The following is an 8,798-nucleotide window of genomic DNA, read 5'->3' on the forward strand; positions in this document are numbered from 1 at the left end:
CATACAGGATGATACCATGTGTGATACAGACATCGGGGCTCATTTGGGTAACACATTCTCCTTTCCCTTTTTATAAATGTGCTCCATGTGTTGCAACAATGAGAAAGATGAATGAGACAACTTTAAAACAAGGCCACACATAAGATTAACGGTTGGAAAACAATCACGATCTGAGTCAGAACTGTAGAGGGGGAAGGAGCCTCAAAGAACACCTACTGCATTTCAGCCAAACTTTTGTTTTACATAAGAGAAAATCCAAGTCCATTTGAGATTTTTGTCTAAAGCATCAGTTTAGACAAGACAAGCAGTGCTGTCTGCAGGAGTGGAGATGAACCCCGACATTAACTGAATGGCTATTATGACTGCGGACTCAGAAAGCAGCTCGCTTTAATTCTTACAATGGCACAGTAGCTTTTATTATCCACTGGATAGATACAGAGTGAGGTGCAGAGGTTTTGGTTAATGTTCTCAAGGTCATACAAAGCGAGGGAGTGGTAAAGCCGGAATTCAAAACCAGCTCTGCTTGTCACCATAGACCGAATTTTGAACATAGCACGAGGCTGCTTCTCCTCCCTCCCCTCCCCTCCTCCCCTGCCCGCCACCAAGAGCAGAGGAGGAGCGCCCAAGCAGGAAACGGGAGTTCTACTTCCTATCCCTCTGACACATTTGATGGAACTGAGGACAAGTCACACTTCAACTTAGCTTTGTCTTCATCTCTAAAGTGAGCGGGAAGGCCTGGATCTCCAAGCTGTGATTTAAAAACAAACAAACAAACAAACAAATAAGGAATACCCTCTAAGTAGACTTTCCTCCCTCTGGCTACTGGGAACCTATAATGTCCATTCTTAAAGAGCACTGTTCCTCAGCTGCCTCTTTCATGGATCATATTTCCATTAGGCTAGCTGACCTCTTCCAAAGGCTGGCCCAGCCTGTTCTACAGATGGAAAAAAAGGAAACTCAAGCACTGGCTGGGTGGCCAGTTGGTTGGATGTCTTGTACACCAAACGGTTGTGGGTTAGATCCCCAATTGGGGCGGGAATGGAAGGCAACTGATCGATTTTTCTCCCCTCCCCCCTTTCCTCTCTCTCTAGAAAAAATAAAAGAAGCTCAGAGTTAATTGATGTTATAAAATGTTAGGAAGGTTGCTTACTTTCTCTCTAGTTCTAATAAATGGTATCTACTAGTTGCTTCTACTGCTATATGCCTGCATTACCTTCTCCTGCTAGGGAGTCTGCGGCCCAGTAGGAAAATTTTTTATAAAGGCAATAATATATTACTGACCTACCTACCCAATTAATATTTGTCAATGAGTGTGATACTCTCAGTACAGGAACCCTTTGTAAGTTTTTGGGAGGGGCCTGGCTGAACACCAACCATTTAGAAGACTGATCCTGATTTAACTTAGGAAGTAGGAGGGCTGTAATGCTTTAGCCAGGGGTCACCCTAAGATTGAGTCCCTAAAATCTGCTTCTGTTGAGGAACACTTCCTGTGGGGCCAAGTTCTATCACGCTGCTTTTCCTGAGAGAAAGCCATGCATGCTAGACAGAGACCTACAGCAAAGGTTCCCACCTAAGGATGTTAAAAATAGCACCTTCGCCACATGGTACCACGTTCAGACATTCAGCCACCGGGACGTCACCCAGAAAAGGCTTGGTCTTTTTTTTTTTTTTTTTTTAAGGAACAAACAGCAAATGTGCTTGGAGGGATCAGGAAAAAAAGACCTAGAAAAGAGAGTGAGAAGTTATTGTAACTATACCAGGTTTTGCAAAGGGATTCTTTTTGAACAACCAATGGGTCAAAGAAGAAATTAAAGAAGAAATTAAAAAGTTTCCTGAGACAAACTAAAATGGAAACACAATATACTAGAAATTGTGGGATGATGATGATGATGATGATGAGAATAAATAATAAAAACTATAAATTACAAGCCCACAACTAATAAAACTATATATTATAAGCCCACAACTAATATACTCAATGACAAAAGGTTGAAGGCTTTTCCTCTAAGATCAGGACCAAAGACAAGGGTGATCATTCTCATTACTCCTATTCAACATAGTACTAGAAGTCGTAGCTAGAGCAATCAAGTAAGAAAAAAAGTATCTGAACTGGAAAGGAAAAAGTAAAATTGTCTCTTCACAAATGACATAATTTTCTATATAAAAAATCCTAAAGAATAAACCAAAAAAAGTTAGATCTATTCAATGATATCAATAAAGTTGCAGTATACACAGTTAACATATAAAAATCAGTAGCATTTTTATACCATAACAAATTATCTGAAAAAGATATTAATTGACCCTACTTGCAATATTGTCAAAAACAATAAAATAGGAGTACATTTAAGGAGTTGAAAGACCTCTACTTTGAAAACTATGACACTGGCCGAAACCGGTTTGGCTCAGTGGATAGAGCGTTGGTCTGCGAACTGAAAGGTCCTAGGTTCGATTCCGGTCAAGGGCACATACATTGGTTGCGGGCACATCTCCAGTAAGGGGGTGTGCAGGAGGCAGCTGGTCGATGATTCTCTCTCATCGATATTTCTAGCTATTTATCCCTTTCCCTTCCTCTCTGTGAAAAATCAATAAAATGTATTAAGAAAAAAAAAAAAAAGAAAACTATATGACACTGTTGAAAGAATTAGAAGATAGAAATATGCGAAGGTGTCCCATGTTCATAGATTGGAAGAATTAATATTGTTAAAATGTCAATACTACCAAAAGCCTTCAATAGATTTAATGCAATCCCTATCAAGATTCCAATGGCATTTTCTACAGGAGTAAAAAAAAAAAAAAAAAAAAAAAGACACTCCTAATATTTACATAAAACCACAAAAGACCCCAAATAGCCAAATAAATCCTGAGAAAGAAGAATAAAGTAGGAGACATCACACTTCTGATTTCAAGCTATACTATAAAGCTGTGGTCATTAATACAGGATAGTACTGGCATAAAAACAAATAAATAGATCAATGGACCAAAATCAAAAGTCCAGAAATAAACCCAAGCATATATGATCAACTATTATTTGACAAGGGAGCCAAGAATACTCAGTGGAGAAAAGACAGTCTTTTCAATAAACGGTGCTGGGCCAATTGGATATTCACATGTAAAAGAATGAAACTGGACCCATATCTTACAGCACTCACAAGAATTAACTCAAAATAGATTAAAGACTTAAATGTAAGACCTAAAACCATGAGAACTGCTAAAAGAAAACAGGAATAAAGCTCCTTGACGTGAATCTTAGTAATGATTTTTTTTTTGATATGACACCTAAATCATAAGAAATAAAATAAAAAATAAGTAGGACTACATCAACCTAAAAAGAATCTGCACAGCAAAAGAAACCATCAACAAAGAGAAAGAAAACCTATGGAATGGGAAAAACTATTTGTAAACCATATCTAATAAGGGGTTAATATCCAAAATATATAAAGAACACATAAAACTCAGCAACAAAAAAACAAATAACCCAATTAAAAAGTGGGCAAAGGACCCAGAGTAAATTCTATGAGTTCCTCTGTCTGGGAGGCTATGCCAAGCAGAATGAAGATGGCGTGGAGTCAAGAGGCCAGAATTCTACTCTCAGTCCTGCCAGTCATTTACCTTATGATTCTGGGCAAGACAGTTACCCTCCCTGGGCCTCAGCTTCCTCATCTATAAACCAAGTGGGTAGATGGAGCTGACTGCTTGGGTTCCTTCTTCAGGGCTGAGATTCTGACTCTTTTCTTCTCTGGAACAGATTCAATGTTTCCTTTGTTAATTTCTTGGATTTTTATATATTTTTATCAAAAGCATCCCTTAAATTCTTTTCCCCATTCTTCAATATTTTTTTAAAAAACCCATCTGTGTTAGCAATTTTTCTGAACATGTTCAGTTTTTCAATCAAACATACCATTTCCTTTTGTACATTCATTAATTTTTTTGTCAGAGTTGAAAAGCACTATCAAAATACATCACATTTACAAAGTGATAAAGGAGAAGCCTTAAAATCCAAAGTTAAACATGATCGTTTTTCAATGTTTAAATATTTGCAAATATGGGATCTGTTCTAAGTTTTACAAACTGGTAAGATGCATTTGAGGGTAATATGAGGCTTAGAGAGGTTAACTGACTTGCTCTATGTCACAAAACTAGTTAGTGACAAAGTACAGATCATTGGCGTGGGTGCCCAATTGTCTTGCCACCATAGATCCTTATCTTCCCAACCAACCTGCCTTTCTAGATTCCCTGCTACTACTTGGCTTAGAAATGTATACTTTGTACATAGCAAAGTGAAAACTTATTGCAACGGGACTGGACTTGTCCCATTAGGCCCATTTTACCAAGGTGAAAAATCGATTCCATCCAAAAGCTTTCCATCCGTATGGACCCTGCAGAGGAGACATTCACGCCTCAGGTACCAAGAAGGTCCAGAGTCCAATCGCCAAGTCTCTACACACCAGGAAGTTTCCAGTTTGGAGAAGACTGTGAAAAGATGTGGTTTTCCTGGATGAATGACTATTGGGTGGGGCATGCAAATGGAGCCTTCTGGGCATGCAAATGACCTGGCTGTGTGCCTCTGGAAATCTGCTTCCAGAGAGGAAGGCAAAGGATTAAAAAACGCAAAAAACAACAACAAAAAAACAACAACCGGGAAGTAACTAGAGAGAAGTACTTAAGTAGATTCTTTTTTCCCTCTCAACAGGTCAATATCCTAACATCACTCCCCTAATTCTACTTCAGATTCTGTTACTTTCTATGGCTCTCAGGGTGTGTATGTGTTTAGATATTTACAGATTTGCTGATCACATGGGACCCCTTTTCTCACATGTGCCCCGATGCAAGACAAAGCAAGCACCCTGCCACCCTCTCAAAATGAAACCCACTTGTGAAGACCCTTCCTCTACATGAGAGTAAGTTTTGTCCATGTATTCCTATCAATTTTTCTATCAGTGTGATCGTAAGTTATAATTTCTAGGTCAGCAAGACAGACACAGGCCTGCTGGCTACGGTATGACAAGTTACTTACATTGAATATTCTTTAAGACAAAGTACAGGCATAACAAATGCATAGCACTTAAAGGAAACAGATCTACAGAGAAAACAGTAGCTAATTGTGAAAATGCAAAGGAAAAAGACTTAACATTTGGCTACCTCTTTAAAGGCTGGGAATAAAATGTTTGTTCCTCTGCTGGGCTTGTGGGAGCTTTCCGCAGCTTCAGCACCTCGGACTCTGCCCCGGAGCTCCTGTGACCGGCTGTTACTGCTTTAATGAACCATGGCTGAGTTTTTGTTGCCGGCTGGTGGCTAGCAGCAGCTCCTTACCTCTTGCCCTTGATGCCTGGCCAGCACAATTAGCACGTTATTATAGGCTGGCCTCTTGTCTAATTACCCCGAGTCTCAACTGAGCATTTGACTTTATTGTCTTGTTCATGCTCTAGTTCAAGTGCCTGGGCTCTCCAGCTATAGGTCCGGAACTTCTCTTAGGGAGGCATGTGTTTTCAGTTTACCTCTGCAGGCCCTGAGCACACTACTCACGAGCATGCAAACAACTATTTCCTGCTGGTCTGAAGAGCTTTCAGAAGTCTGTCCTGGGTGTAAAGCACACGGATGGCATCGGGTCTCCAAGCCTCTCTCAGTCCCCTGTACCACATCCATTGGCCCGCTCTGCTGTGGAGAGCTCTCCTCAGCTGCTTCGGGTTAAGCTCTGCTCAGCCTTTCAGATAAGGGAAAAGGTGTGTTTCCATTACCAACAAAGGCCTCCTTCAGCAAATACTCCTGTGAATGTAATGGGGCCTGGGGGCAGACTGCACGGAGGGATGGTTAGGTGTACAAGCATGGGAGCCAGATTACCTGGTCTCAAACCTTGGCTCTGCCACTTACTACCTTGTTCTAGTAACAAGTGGTCGCCAACGGATGGTCCAAGGGACCATTGGTGGTCCGAGAGGTCTGAGAGATTGGTGCTAACCTCTCTGCACCCCAATCCGTAAAACAGAGATTAACAGTAGCTGTCTCATAGTACTCTGAGAACCGAGTCAGATAATCTTTATAAAATGTCTTAAAACAGTTTTTGGCACAAAATAATCAGTAGGTAAGTTTGTGTTAAATAGAATTAATAGAGCAGAGATTTAGAATAGACAGACCTACAAAACAGTGTGCTCCCCAAAGAATCTGACAGTGATGGAAAAATTAGTTGGTTTAATGGAATGTGCTATCCCTGGCTTCTTGATTTTCTGGCTAACATAAATTCTTTAAATTGCTTCAATAAACCAAAAAAGAACTCTGAGTTTATGGGTTTTTAAAATGTTTAATGCTTGCCCTAGCTGATTTGTCTCAGTGGATAGAGTATCCGCAACCCAGGCTCGATCCCCAGTAGGGGGCGTGCAGGAGGCAGCTGATCAATAATTCTCATCATTGATATTTCTCTCTCTCTCTCCCTTCCTCTCTAAAGTCAATTTAAAGCCGAGACCAGTTTGGCTCAATGGATAGAGCGTCGGCTTGGGGACTGAAAGGTCCTGGGTTCGATTCCGGTCAAGGGCATGTACCTTGGTTGCGGGCATATCCCCAGTAGGGGGTGTGCAAGAGGCAGCTGGTCGACGACTCTCTCTCTCTCATCGATGTTTCTAGCTCTCTATCTCTCTCCCTTCCTCTCTGTACAAAATCAATAAAATATATTTAAAAAAATATATTAAAAAAAATCAATTTAAAAATCTATTTTTTTAAACGTCTAATGCTTTATCACAACAAATGGGATGAAAATATCCTGGTGGCAATGAAGTAGAACAATGAGGGAAGGTGTCATTGTTTTAGTAGAGAATTCAGAATGAACATTCTACTGTTTCCACCTCTCACCTACTTAGCCTACTAAGATGTCTGACATCATTCATAATATTACTTAGCAAACACTGCCAAAACCCTTCTCCATCAAGGAACTTTTAGTCAGTTGTCAGGGAAACAGTTCAGAGATGTTCTATATATTTTTTTTTAAGACTTTTATATAGAGATGATTCCATGGTATCCAAACTCAGGCTTTCATTTGTGTCTTTTCTGATCTGTCCATTTGCTTCCACTTTTTAAATCTTCAGTGCTCTTAGATATCCTAGCTACTAAGAGTACACATCCAGGGTCTCTCCTTTCTGAGACATCTCGAGCACAAAACACCCCTTTTAACCCCCGCAGTCCCTTGTTATCTCATCCCAGAGTTCCTCGCGTGGAATCCAGGCGTCCAGCCACACACAGGTGGGGAGCCTCTGCTTTCATTAGGAAACCCTTCCAGCGTCACCTTTTCCATTTCCCTGGAGGGCCAGGTCCTACCCTGCAAGCTGGAGATGGTCCTGTAGAGAACTACTATGTAGAGGCATAAGAAACGACCAATGTCTAGTCTACCGAGAAGTGATCATCTATGTATTTTGGGGGCTCGGCAGTTTAGTGCTTAACAATGTGGGAGGGTATTTTCTTTCTGTACCTTCCTCGGACCCACATCCCTATCCCACTGTGCTCATTCGGGCCACCATCACAGCTCCTAACCACCATGTTCTGTGGCTACTTTGGCCCTGGAGCCTTCCCCCCCGCCCTGGGGAGCATGGCGGGGCAGAAGTTGTTTCGCTTGTCTTAGGGTTCCAAAGCTAGCCCAAAGCCCATCCACAGTAAGCTCCCAGCAGTTATGATCTGTGTGAAGATAATGTCTGCAAAACACTTTTTGGACGACCAAGCCATCTTGTTTTGAAAAAGAAGATTCTTAAAAAAAAAAAAAAAAAAAAAAAAAAAAGGGGGGGGGACATTTGGACGCAGGTGGGTTGGTTGGGCGTCGTCTATACACCTGCCTCCATCACTGATCAGGGCAAGTGGCTGGGATCCCTGCGCAGGGAGCATGCACAGGGCATGGGATGGATGTTCTCTCACACACAGATGTTTCTCTCTTCCTCTTCCCCTCCCTAACCCCCTTCCTCTCCCTAGGCATGTCCTCTGGTGAAGAATTTTAAAAAGAGGGGATGCATTTGGAAAAGTTACCAGATGCCCTCTTTGCTTCTTTTGGTTAACTTTCCTGCATTCATCCACATGGCTCCTTTAAAATCCCTACCATCTCCTGTTCGCCCCGCCTTAATGGGCTCCTTCAGTGACCCCATATTCACCTTGCAGGAATCCTTTCTGGATATCCAAGGCCCATAGTCCTAAACGGCCATGGGCCATCGCCTGGGCTGTTCTCCTCTCCCCCCCCCCCCCAAACCTCCCACTCCACACACACACACACAACCTCTAAGCAGCTGTCCACAGCTCCCAGAATCACCCCCTCAAGCCAGGGTTCCCAGCCAGCCACCGCTGGGAACGCCTGGGCACTGCGCCGCTCGCCAGCGCCGGTTACCAAGACTCTCCTCCGCCCGCCCGGGACAAGGGATCCTGCAAAGTCCTGGGTCAGCGTTAGGTAAGCCCGAGAGAGAGAGAGCGGAGGATGGGAGAGGAGGATCCCCGTGGCGGAGTGGGGACGCCTCGGACTCACACCTGGTCCGCACCCTACCCACCAAGAACCACCGAAAGCGGGCTCCATCGCCTCCTCTTTTCATCCATCCCGGGGACCAGGGAGATGCAGGAACAAGGTGGTAGGGGAGGGGGAGGAGACAGCCCCCCTCCCCCGGGCCGATCACGAAGTCCCCTCCCTCCCTCGGGGGGTCTCTCTCTCTCTCTCTCTTTCGATCGCACATGACCGGCTCCTTCACACGCACACGATCTGCTACTTCAACTCCAGCCCTGAGCACACTGCGCCGCGCGCCTCTCCGCGGCGTCCACCGGCCCCGGCCCGGCCCGCGCCTCCCGCC

The 8,798-nt window shown here is 43.2% G+C and overlaps 1 protein-coding gene across 9 annotated transcripts in view; it reads right to left on the minus strand.

Moving 5' to 3' along the window:
• The window catches only part of ZDHHC3 (zinc finger DHHC-type palmitoyltransferase 3), a 36,572-nt gene that overhangs the window by 27,580 nt on the left and 194 nt on the right, over positions 1-8,798 (minus strand). For 6 of the 9 annotated variants that reach the window (XM_045579486.1, XM_045579485.1, XM_045579484.1 and 3 more), the window contains exon 2: positions 5,140-5,326. The exons of 1 other annotated variant lie outside the window; for it this stretch is intronic. The gene's annotated coding sequence lies outside the window, so the exon portion shown is untranslated. Of the gene's footprint in view, positions 1-4,445; positions 4,470-5,139; positions 5,327-7,496; positions 7,508-8,798 lie in introns of those variants that run through there. 2 more of the 9 variants (XM_036432041.1, XM_036432040.2) reach the window with 2 other exon arrangements.

The sequence above is a fragment of the Pipistrellus kuhlii genome, unplaced genomic scaffold (assembly GCF_014108245.1).
Source record: "Pipistrellus kuhlii isolate mPipKuh1 unplaced genomic scaffold, mPipKuh1.p scaffold_m20_p_11, whole genome shotgun sequence".
NCBI classification, from domain to species: Eukaryota; Metazoa; Chordata; class Mammalia; order Chiroptera; family Vespertilionidae; genus Pipistrellus; species Pipistrellus kuhlii.